Genomic DNA, 12,702 nt, shown 5'->3' on the forward strand with positions numbered 1-12,702 from the left:
AACACATGAATATATAAACACAAGAAGCAAAACAAACTCTAAGTAGAATAAATCCAGAAAGTTACACTGAGACAAATTATAATTCTACGAGGCCAACATTCCCCTGATAATTCAACGTAGCAAAGACCAGACACAGAAAGCCCACAGCTAACATCATTCTTAATGGGGGAAAGACTGGAAGATTTTCCTCTAAGATCAGGAAAAGGATACCAGTTTTGATGACTTCTATCAAGATAGTACTGGAAGTCCTGTCCAGAGCAGTCAGGCAAGAGAATGAAATCAAACACAAATTTGAAAGGGAGAAGTAAAATTGTTTCTTTTTACAGAAAATATGATCTTTTCTATAAAGACAAAATAAAACTAAAAATTACACACACACACACACACACACACACAGACAAAACCTGTTAGAATTAATAAATGACTTCAGCCAAGGTGCCTGGCTGGCTTGGTCAGTCGAGCATGCTACTTTTGGTCTCGGGATCATGCGTTCAAACCCCACGCTGGGAATGAAGCTTGCTTATAAAGAATATAAATAAGTAATTAAATAAATAAATGAAATGAAATGAATTCAGCAAAGTTCAGGATACAAAATCAATACACAAAGTTACACTTTCTATATTTCAGTTTAAAAAACTCAGTTGCGTTTTTATACACTAAGGATAAAAAGTCTATAAAGGAAAATTACGGAAGACCATTCCACTCACAATAGCATATGAAAGAACGAAATATTAATGAATGAACTTAACCAAGGAGGCAAGGCTTATGCCCTGAAAACTATGAAACATTGCTGCAGAAATGTTTAAAGACACAAAAATTGAAATGGTCCTGGTTGGATGAATGAATATCATAAGATGCTGATACTAACCCAAAGGAATCCACTGCTTCAGTACAGTTCTTTTCAAAATACAATGTTTTTGCAGATATAAAAATCAGTCCTAAAATATGTATGGATCTCAAGTTTCCCTGAATAAGCAGAACAACGTTAAAAAAAAAAAAAAAAAAAGAACAGAATTGGAGGTCTCACATTTCTTAATTGCAAAACTTATTCCAAAAGCTACCACAATCAAAAGAATGTAGCACTGCCATAAAGATAGACACACGGGCGAAGAGAATGGAATAGACCTCAGAGGTGGGGTCAAATGATTTTAAACAAAAGTACCAAGATCACACATTGGGGAAATGAGTCTTTATAATAAATAGTGTTGGAAAAACTAGACATCCAGTTGCAGAAGTATGAAGTTTGTACCTTAACTTACACCATATGTAAGAATCAACTCTAAATGGATCAAAAATCTAAACAGGGTATCTAAAAAAAAAAAAAAAAAAAAAAAACCCTTAGAAGAAAATATAGGGAAAACTGTCATGACATTGGACTTACCAATACATGAATAGATATGACATCAAAAGCACAGGAAAGATGATTACATCAGAATTAAAAATCTCTGTGCATCAAAGGACACAATCAGCGTAGTAAAAATGCAGCCTATCGAATGGAAGAAAATATTTCCAAACCTTATACCTGATAAGGGGTTACTATCTAAAATATAAGGAAATCCTACAAATCAAAAACAAAAACAAAACAACCTAATTAAGAAATGGGCCAAGGATTTGGATAACCACCTATTATACAAAGGGCCAGCATCCGCATGAAAAGATGTTCAACATCCCTAGTCATTAGGGAAACGCAGATCAAACCACAGAGAGATATGACCTCACACGTGTTAACATGGCTAGTAGCAGAAGTAACAAGTTAGTGAAAAGGTGGGCAAGTGTTTGTGGGAACCCACAGCAGCTCCTGCAGAAAACAGTATTAACAGATCCTCAAAAAATTAGAAACAAAATTATTACATAATCTCTGAGTTCCACCTCCGCTATATGCCCCAAACATTTGAAGGCAGGGACGCAAGCAGATGTTTGTATCTGACATTCACACCATGTTATTCACAGTAGCCAAAGGTAGAAGAATGCAAATATCCATGACAAATAAATGAATAAACAAGGCATGGTATATACATGCAATGGAGTGCTACGCGTCCTTGAAAAGGAAGGGGGTTCTATGCTACGGCATGGACGAACTTTGAGCACGTCATGCTTCACGTTATGGGAAGCACGTCAGACACAGAAGCATATGTGGCACGATCCCAGTTATCTGAGGTACCGGACGTGAGTCAACTTCAGAGATGGGGGAGGGGCATCACCGACATGGTGGCACAGGACATTGCCAAGTACAGTGCCTCTCCGGAGACCAGCTAGCCACTAGGCAAGACTGTGAACATTTCAGAAGCTGTGGCTAAGGCTGAAGCTTCCCTCTGGAGGACAGAGACCAAGACAAACCTGGTAGAAGGGGGGAGAAATAGCCGCCCTCTCACCACAACGCTCCTGCCCGGGGCTGGCCCTGGGACCGACGGAGAGGGCTCCCCTGGCCTCTGGTTTCTCCAGCAGGAAAAAGAGAACCCCATGTCCATTTGGCTTCCCCAGCATTATGGGATTCTTCCTGGAGGCTCCGTGGGGTCTCACCTCACCAGGATCACTGGGGGAATGTGCCAAGTTCAAGCATTAGGATCGGACCGCAGCAGCGGGGAGACCGAGTTACAGAAATCCGTGCTCAGATCTTGGGGGACCACATGTTGTGGCTTTCAGCCGTGACCGATCAGGGACCCCAGCACCTGCACAGAGGGCCTGGTTGGCAATTCTGCTTGATTTGAATCCTCAGTCAATGGCCCGTACTGGTATGAAGTCCATCCTGCAGCCCTGCCCAGGCAGGGGGACAAACCCGCACCCCCCTCAACCTTGGAGGGTAGCCTTCTGTCTCGCCCTTTTGGGAAACATGGCCACAGCACTGTGGCAGCTGCACCACAGCCCCCGCCAACCCACCTGGGCCACAAACACGGCCCAACCAACCTCCCTGCAGAGCCTCCAAGGCCGCCCCTCCCGGGAGAGGAGTCAGAGATAGCCAGCAGCCCCGGGAGTCCGTCCTAGGGCCCACCTAGCGGGGAACAGCCCAGCTCTGAAGCATATAGTCTGGCCCCACATCACCAGGGGATTGGAAGAGCGACCCTGAGCAGCCTCCAATCCCAGCCCCCAGAACCATCAACAGAGCCCAGCCAAGAACCTGTGTGAATCTGGGCTCTCAGATGGAAAACTCTGGTCGTACGAAAGATTAGGAATAGTGAAGGAAAGATGCTTCCGGAGCTGGGGGAGAAGCGTGGATTCATTTCTAGAAACCATTCTTTCCCATGTGGTTTCCGGGGAAGTTACAGATGTGCTCCGATGAGGTGTCTGCTCAGGTCCCCCTAGTCGTGGAGACAGAGAGGTTGAGGTCGGGTCTGGGATGGGGACTAGACCCCACTGATGTGTGACTTCTTCTTCTGGCCTTGTCCCCGCTGGCTTCCACGGGTGCCGGCTGCTCGGCAAGCCCGGGTTCCTGACCATCGACAGCACCCCACTCTCCTGGAGGCCTCCTGGGACTTGGCCGGGACTTTCTGAGGACCCACTACTTGAGCCCTTCAGTCTTTGGGTAACTTCCCTGGGCCTGAGAACCCTCATTTAGGGCCAGGTGGCAGCTCCTATAGGCTGATCTTAGAAACGGTCTCCTTGAAAGCAATCCTTTGATTATATGCGGATCTTTATTTCTGGTTGCCATGCGTCTTCACGCAGTGAAAAGATAGCTAGAAGGTGTGCCTTGCTGCCCATGAGTAAGACGAACACATAATTTATCATCAAACTGGGACACTTCTGAGGCTGAAAAGAGTGATATTAACAACAGGACAGGAGGCGAAACCCAGAAATGTCCTGGGGACACTCGGATCTACTCACGATGATTTTCAGATCAATATTAGCATGAATTTTAGATGTTCTGTCCCGATCCCTCGTATCTGGTAGGATTCAGGCCCCGTCTTTCCAAGAGGGCGGTGCTTCAGCTAGGAGGTGTTTTAACGCCTGTCCTGCGTGACAACCCAGTGACTTGATAACGGGGCGACTCCGAGCTGTAAATTGAAAATGGAACTCGTTTAGTTCTTAGGTACCCACTTATGCCTTAGCTCATTTTTTTTAAGCTCACATTTTGTACAATGTTTGCAAATAACAGACTCGTAGAAAACCGGAGCTGGAAGAGGCCCCGGAAGGTCAATTAATTATTCGAGCCCCTTCTTTCGCGCTCCAGGCTCTCCTGTGAGAACTTTGACAAGCGTCTGTGATCTTTCAAGCAGCTTCTCGGGGGCGTCTGTGCAGAGTTTGGACGGAGGGGCCGGCATGTCCGGGGGGCCGGCCCCATGACCCACTCCCCGGGCGAGGGAGTGTGTGGAGAGGGACACGGCTGCGAGTGGGGACCCACGACACTCCCTGAGCCGAAAATCCACCGAGCGGGGACCCAAAAGAATTTCTCACTCGGCACAAATCTGGAAGCCTAGAGGGGTTTATTTTTCAAGGTTTTATTTAATAGTTTGTCAGCTTGATTTATGTCTTTTAAATATTTAAGTGTGAAGATACGCCTTGGGGGCCTCTGTGCTCTGGCCCACTGTGTGCAAACATTAGGACAGTCTGTCTTGAGTTGGGGGGCCCTCGACCCCCCATGGGGACAGCTCATTCCATTTCTGGACACAGCTGACCGTTAAAAGGATTCTTTTTTTAAACTAACACCAAAATTTGTATCTTTCTTAACATCCGCTATCTGTATCCTCACCCTATTTCTATAAAATTCTTCAATAATTCAAATTTCTCCTAACTTAGAACAGCTTTCCTGTCTTCTCTCAAACGAACATTGATTTACTGTCGGAAGTGTTCCTCGGGTTCTGGTTAAATAGAAGGAAAAGCTACAAGGTCTGAGAAGAGTTACGTGGCGTCTTGCGCAGCTATAGGTCACCACAGATTTACACACTTGGTTTGCTCAGTGACTTCCACATGAATACAGGTGTGGGAGTTTACAAAGAGAGGAAGCGTCCAGAGAAATTGGATGATGTTCATAAGGTCCCCAAACTCACAGTGGACGGAGCGGGTCCTCAGCTTGGCTCTTCTTAGTAACTAGCTCTTTGGCCCCACAAAGTTTTGAGACAGAAAGAAAGGGATTTTGAACTGCAAAAGCTGCCTTTTCATCATGAAAGGCTGAATTTGGATTTTCTCGTAAGCTCTGAGGAGGAAGGAAGTCAGGGTGTGATATAAGGGAGACGTGGCGCCTCAAGTAGAAATCTCTGAGCTGGGCGGTGGGCGGGGAGGAAGGGGAGGTGAGGACAGACAGACAGGAGCAGGTGCCAACGGCCAGATGGTCTGTGGCTCCAAGCAGCGCCTCTGCGCGGGTGCGGGTGGGAGATGGGGCCTCCAGGGCTCCTGGGATCGGGGGCGCTGGCTCTGAACGCCCACTCTGCCCTTGGCCGCGTTCAGCTGCCTTGACGGCGGTGTGACAGCGAGGAGACGGGACGCATGCTATGAGGAGGCGGCAGAGGGTTTTGGGGCGACGGCCAGGAGTGGAGAGGAACCCAGGCCTTGGAGAGGCTGCTCTCGAGGTAGCTCCAGAAGGCTCCTTAGGAAGGAGGAATGCAAGTGCAAAAGATCCACGAGGTACAGGAAGACCCCTCAGGAATTCTGGAGAGTTCTGCAGCCTGAGCGCAGCTCCATTCGGCACGGCACCCCCAGTTTCAGAAAGTCGTTCAACATGGGGGCTGGCGTGCTGGCGGCAGAGGGCCCTGGAGCCCTGAACTCTCCCCCATCCGCGGGCGAGAGCTGGGGAGGGCTTCGTTCTCTCCGGTAGCAGGGGAGAGCTGGGCGCTGCAGAGACGGGCACAACCCGACCACAGAGGGGGCGCCCACCTGCAGGCTGTCCCCGGAAAGCCAGGGGCACCGCGTCGGTCCCTGTAGCCCAGCCCCAGAGCACAGCCTGCAGGAGGGGGCGCGGCCCGCTCGGCCCAACAGGACTGCACACGCGTGCCCCCCGGTTCTGCTGGGCGGAAGCTGCGGCCGGTCCAGCCCTCCGCGCTGACCCCAAGTCCTCCCAGGCCCTCGCTCCCAGTCCGCTCTCACCCACCCTTGTTCCTCGTGGGAAACCTCTTTCTGGGGATGCCCCCCCGCCCGCCAGCCGCTGTGGACTGTGCACTCTGCGTCGGCCCGTCTCTCAAATCCTGGCCTCACTCGGGCCTGAGGCTCCACCACTGGGATTCCTGGGACCACCCACGGGGCTGATCCCATCAAGGCATCTTACCTGCTTTCCAGCATCCGCAGAAGGCTGGCCTCCCGCCCTCCAGAGGCTGGTCTTCTCCGAGCGCCGGGCTGACCGCACGCTCCCTGGGCCAGCGCGCCTCCCCTCACAGCGGGCAATGCCTCGTGTCTGCTGATTCCGCTAACACCCCAGTCCTGACCCCTTGCTCGGACACTCACTGTCCACGTGGCCTCTCCGGCTCCCCCTGTCATTATCACCGTGAAACAAACCAGTCCACACCTGGGGCACCAAACGTGCACCCCTATAGCGTGCCGTGGACCTGGGGCTCTGACTTCACACGAACCCGAAGGCAACTTGTCGGCTGTGTGACCTCCGGGCCTAAGCTGGGGCGAGCCGGTGGCTCAGGAGTCTGGAGTCTGGGCCGGGACCCTGGATGCTGATGGTGTCTCCACGGGACTCTGGCTTCTCAGAAGTTGCTCCAAGCGGGGGAACCCCAAGGAGGAAGCTGCGTAAGGGTAAGTTTTCCAAGACGGCCAGGCCAAGGTTTCCTGGCCTTCTGTGGTCTGGCTTCAGAAGTCACCCGGTGTCACTTGTACCAGATTCTAACGGTAGAACCGACCCCAAACCCACCTGAATCCAGTCAAGGGGATGCAGGTCCCACCTCTGTCTGTGGGAGCGGGTCCTGAAGAACTTGCAGCTACTTTGTAAATCCTTTCTCATTGTGGGATGCCTGCAGCTCAGGTCATAATTCCCGGGTCCTGGGATCGAGTCCTGCGTCGGGCTCCCTGCTCAGCAGAGAGCCTGCTTCTCTCTCCTCTGTCTGCCGCTCTGCTTACTTGGCCTCTTTCTCTATCTTTCTGTCAAATAAATAAATAGAATCTTAAAAAATAAAACGAAAAAATAAATACCATCTCATCGTGTTTCCACCTCTACTCACCCTTTACTGTCCATCCACCCCATGGTGGCCTTTCACTAGCGTGAGGGCGGGACTCCAGGAACCAGTCCCTCCACCCCGCCCCGGGTTGCCCGGCCCCCGGCCACACTTGCCCCGTCTGCTCCTAGTGTGCCCGGCAAAGCAGGAACACGCTGCTCCCGTCGCGGGGAAGGCCTGGCCCCGGATCTCCGCTCCCTTCTTCTTCCTCGATCATCATCTGTCCGAGTCACCTCCCCACACGCCCCGGCCCTCCTGCACACCTCCTACTGTCGCCTGCATGACCCCTCGCGGTGCCTCCTGGCTTCCCCAGCTAGAACAGGAAGGGGGTTCTGGTGGCAGACCTGGAGGCTGTGGGTTGGACGCTGTGGACACAGACCATAGAGATGAGGAACAAGGGTCCGCGTGGGGCTGTGACAGTGGGGCTATGACCGGGCACGGCTTGGGCTGAGAAGGAGCTGGAGCATCTGTACCCAGGCCGCAGGGGGGCTGGCGGACAGTTCTAGAACCCTGGGCTGCCTCCGCACCAGCCAGGCTGTCCTGGCGAACAGAAACAGCCCCACGTTTATAGCTCTAGAGAGGGCTTGTCACGAGGGTCTGGCTCGTGTGGTCCTGGAGGTTGAGGTCCCAGCGTCCACCACCTGAGGAGGCCGGGGGGTGTAGGTCCTGCCCCAACCCCGAGGCCTGAGACCCAGGGACGGTGGTGGTGTAAGTCCCACACTGGATCCGAAAGTTCAAGAACCAGCGCGCCCACGCTCCAGGGCAGGAGGAGGAGAGGCTCCACCGAAGCAGAGGGCAAACTCGCCGGGCTCTGCCTTTTTGCTCTAGTCCGGCCCTCGGGACTCGGTGATGCCACCTGCTCCGGCACTGAGACCTTCTGGACTCGGTCTACACACCAAAACGTAATCTCATGGGCACCCCCAGGAGTAAGTCGTGCAAGCTGACTGCTTGTCCCGTTGACGCAGAAAACCAGCCATCACAGCCTCCACCGTGCAATCTCGGGAGGGGGCTGATCCAGCAGTGACCCCCCACCAACCGGGACCCCGGGCGGGGCGTGTGGCGGGGAGGGACAACGGGATGCCCGCCCAGCCCACTCCGGCAGGGGGAGCGTGTGTGGCACACACACCGGCAACACGGAGGAAGGCACACGAGCAAGGCTGATTGCCCACAAGTCAGTTCCGTGGGAACCTCCAAGGGAACGGGTTTCTGCTGCTGCCTCTGCGTCTGCCCTAACCAGGTCCACTGGGATTCAAATACCAGCTTCGGATCCAACAGTTCTGGGGTAGCCCCCACTCCAGCCAGGGAGGGGTCCTGCTCCCCACCAGAGGCCGAGTGGGGAAGGCCTTTGCTGTTCCTTTCTTGACATAGTCAGAAATCACTGTCGGTACACAACAGTTGGAGCAAGGCAAGTGTGAGGAAGAAATGACACCTTTCTGGAATTTCTCTGCCCCAGGACAACTGGCATTCATGTAATTTATATCCTGTGTGTATACACACACACACACACACACACACACATAACACACACACGTGCGCGTCTACACACACATATGTATATGTATGTATGTGTGTGTGCATGCACACATGTGTATACATATATGTGTGTATACACACGTATATGTGCATATGTATGTGCAGATCTACATATATGTGCATATATGTACATATAAATTTATACTCTATATTCAATGTATTTATATATATACTTATGCTATATATTTATAGTGTTTTATACTATATATTCATATATTTATTACATAGTATTTATAACATATATTTGTACTATATACACTATATACTTAAGCTACACATTTATGTTCTGGTTATACTATGCATTTATATATCCATGCATAATATATATGCTGCATTTCATACTCCACATGCTATACATTTATGATACATGTCACAACAAATGGAAAGAGTTTATAGTCCCAAATACCATGTCACTTATATTGTTTGGAAACACGCAGGTTAATTTTTTACTCACTGATCGTATCTTCCCTCCCTCTCGCCCCTTCCCGGACCAGATACTGCTAAGTATCTTCTCCTGACTTCCTCTGCCCACACGGTTAGACGCTCATGAGGATATGTGGATGGTCATATGCTAATGAGGATCACGGATGCTCACATGGTTACATGCTAATGAGGATGTGGATATATGGATGTGCATATAATACATATATAAATTTTAAAATTTTACTGAACTTTTTTCAACTGGTGCACATTTATAAAACAACACCTCGACCGCGGACAGAGTCCCCAAGGCGGGTTCCCACTCTCTGCTCCGCCAGCTCTCTGTCCACTCCCCCAGCGGGCCCTCAGTCCTCCTGCTGTCCCGGCCTCCACAGACTGGGCACAGTCTTCAGGTTTGCTGCTTTTGAAGGACTTGACAGCTGGGAGGACCCCCAGTTGGTGTTTCATAAAATATTCTCCAACTTGGATTTGTCTTTCTTTCACGTGTAGACTAGAGTGACGGATTCTGGACAAAAGAACAAAGCGGGAGATTGTCTTTCGGTCACATCAAGGTACGCAGTCTGCACCCGACCTGCTCTCACCGACGGGGACGGCCATGCCCCAGCTGACACACGGCGTGGCCAACCTTTGTGCCCTAAAGGGACTCCGGCTCCCACTCCCCATGCTGTACGGTGTAGGTGCGTCTGTCCGCAGCGCATTCCTGAGGCTCGCAGTGACCCCCTCCACATCCTCCAGAGTTCAAGGTCCCCGCCAATCCTCGGAACTCCACAGGGACAGGTGCATCTGCTCATCCGCTGCTCGTGAGATCACTTACACCCGCGTATGCTCACGGATAATCATCGTGTCCTTCGGGTTGTGATCCCACATGACTTTATTGTACTTCACTGCTGAACCTCGTCCGGCTTTGGCCACGGAGCGCGCCTGCGGTGGCGGAGGGCAGCTGGCACAGCCGTGCCCCCCCCCCCCGCTTTCTGGGGCAGCTGTCCACCGCGGTCTTGCCCTCGAAGTTCCTTCGCGTCAGCTTCTTGTCCTTCCTTCTGGCATCTGAGAGTCAGTCGTTTCTCTGAAAAACGAACCCAGTTTCCTTTTTTATTTTTATAATTCAAGTATGTGGACACACAAAATTATCTTAAGATTGTATGACTTCGAGTGTCCAACATAGTGATTTGACCATCACACACAGGCTGACGCTGGTGGTCCTTGGTCACCGTGCGGAGTTGTTACAATATTATTGATTATGCCCCGTTCTTCGTCTTGTGACTGAAAGTTTACTCCTAACGTCTCGTGCCCATTTCACCCGGGCCTCCCCCCAGCCCAGCAATGACCAGTTCGTGCTCTGTAAGAATCGCTAAATTAATACCCGGGTGAGTATCTTCTCACGCTTTTCTCGTTGCTCACCTAGTTACACACAAACGAATGCTTAGAGATGTGTGCCTGCACATCTAGGACAGGTCCAAGTTTTAAAATAATTATTTTACAGAAGGAAATCATTTTAAAATGAAAGGAAAATCCTTCTCTGCAATTCTTTCTTCAAGGTAACAGGAAATCGTGGAAACTTCAGCTTTGCCCCACGGTCCCCCACCGCTGCGTCCCCGGCCATGAAGGAGCGCCTCTCCCGCTCCTGACCTATAACCGTGATGGTCACTTCAGCTCTGCTGTTCCGAGGGGCAGTGACCCATCCTTAGTGCCGGAATGTGATCTCCTGGTGAAGCCGCGTGTCCTTCCGAGGCCAGTGGGCCGCCCAGGCTGTGTTCCGTGTCCTGCTGTCCCCGCCGGCTGCGTCTCTGTCCTCCTCTGACCCCCGTCTTCCTCGGAGGGTTTGGAAAGGAGAAGGTGTGGGATGTGATCTACAGCTCTAGGTGGTCACCCTGGCCGATGGGAAAAGAAGACACACTAGGCCCGGGACACCCATTCTGCAGGTGTGGCCGTCACTATTTGGAAAGCAAAGGTAACATGCTTGCACTGATGCAGTGACTTTCAAGGGAGACATTAAATATTCCATCAGTCCAGGCTCTGCCCTTGGACCGCCATTCCCTTCTGCCCGTAACCTTCATTACAGATGATTGCCAAATGTTACCTTTTAGCATCGACATAATCACAGGTTTTTCTGTCTTAATCGAATGTCAACATTTGATGACTTTTGAACCATCATTCTATAATGATTATTCCTGGAGATCTTTTTAAGTGCTTTTAAAGACACTGCTAAGTTCTATTTTTCAGCATTTTATTCAAAACTGGGATGGACACCTTTCTTTTTGCAATTGTATTATTGTAAGAGAACTGACAACGATACTTCTCAAATAAATGGGGTGATTTTGCAACCTCATTTTTCTATCCTGTGCTCCGGAATAATTTCGCTATCACTGGAATGATCAAGTAATTAAAGATTGGGTAGATTTAATGTTGGAGTCATGTGTGCATCACATCTTTTTAAAAACATAATGAGCTTGCTTCCTTTTTCTGATCCGTCTATGAAAATTATTGTATTTTCTTCTTCTGATTGACATTTTGATAGGACCGTTGTCCGTGCATAACTGCGGAATCATACAGATCATTTTCTCCTAATTCTGCGGATCCCCTTGTGTGTGTGTCTTCCTTTTCCAATCTCGTGCAACATTTTTTCCCTCTTCTTACCTAACAGGCTCATGAGGATGTCACCATTTTATTGTTGTTGGAAAGGACATCACCAGCATGTCGCAGGAGGGGAAAAGCAAACACCTCGCTTTCAGCTCTACAGGTCCCGTTTGTGATTTCAAATTTATTAATTTTAGCTTTTGTCTTTATGAAATCTCTCTCCCTGGTCCCCTTTTTCCTCTATTTTTTTAATTTCCATATTTCTACATTCTTCAGATAAGTACAAGTTTCCTTTATTTTTTTTAAAGGTTTTATTATTTATTGGACAGACAGAGACCACAAGTAGGCAGAGAGACAGGCAGAGAGAGAGGAGGAAGCAGGCTCCCCGCTGAGCAGAGAGCCCGATGCGGGACTCGATCCCAGGACCCTGAGATCATGATCCGAGCCGAAGGCAGAGGCTTTAACCCACTGAGCCACCCAGGCACCCCAGTTCCTTTATTTTTGATCTTCCTTTTTTAGTAATGGAAGCATCTAAGATTAAGCATTTTACCTGCAGAATAGTTGCCACAAGTTTTGACATAACATTTTATCCGTTTTATTGCTTTCTGGTCTTTGTGGAGCCTCAGTTCCTTGAAGGACCGTGGGACCCTGTTTGGCATTCCCTGTGCATCACCAGGGACCCACGAGGGAGGGTCCTGTTTGCTGAAATTAGCCGGACCTGCTGAAGCTGATGTGTTTTGGTTCCTGCGTTCGAGGAACACTCGCCCACTGGCCTTAAATTATAACTTTCTAAGCTCAGACAGTTTTAATTACAAACCCCACTCTTAAAAACTTATGCAGACCATACGAGAAGAGCACAGGCAGAGAACCACTCCTAAAGACAGTCCACAGGCATCGCCTTGGGGGCAAAGAAGTCGGAGAGCTTCCAGAAGATGAAAACAAATTCAGATAGTCACTATTAAGTTTCCTACAGGTTGATATTTGCAAATCTTTACTGTTGTCACCTGTTAACTCAAGTCAGATTCGGTCAAATTTAAAATTATTATTTTCTTCTCAGGGCGCCTGGGTGGCT

This window comes from Mustela nigripes, chromosome 9 (assembly GCF_022355385.1).
Source record: "Mustela nigripes isolate SB6536 chromosome 9, MUSNIG.SB6536, whole genome shotgun sequence".
Classification (NCBI taxonomy): Eukaryota; Metazoa; Chordata; class Mammalia; order Carnivora; family Mustelidae; genus Mustela; species Mustela nigripes.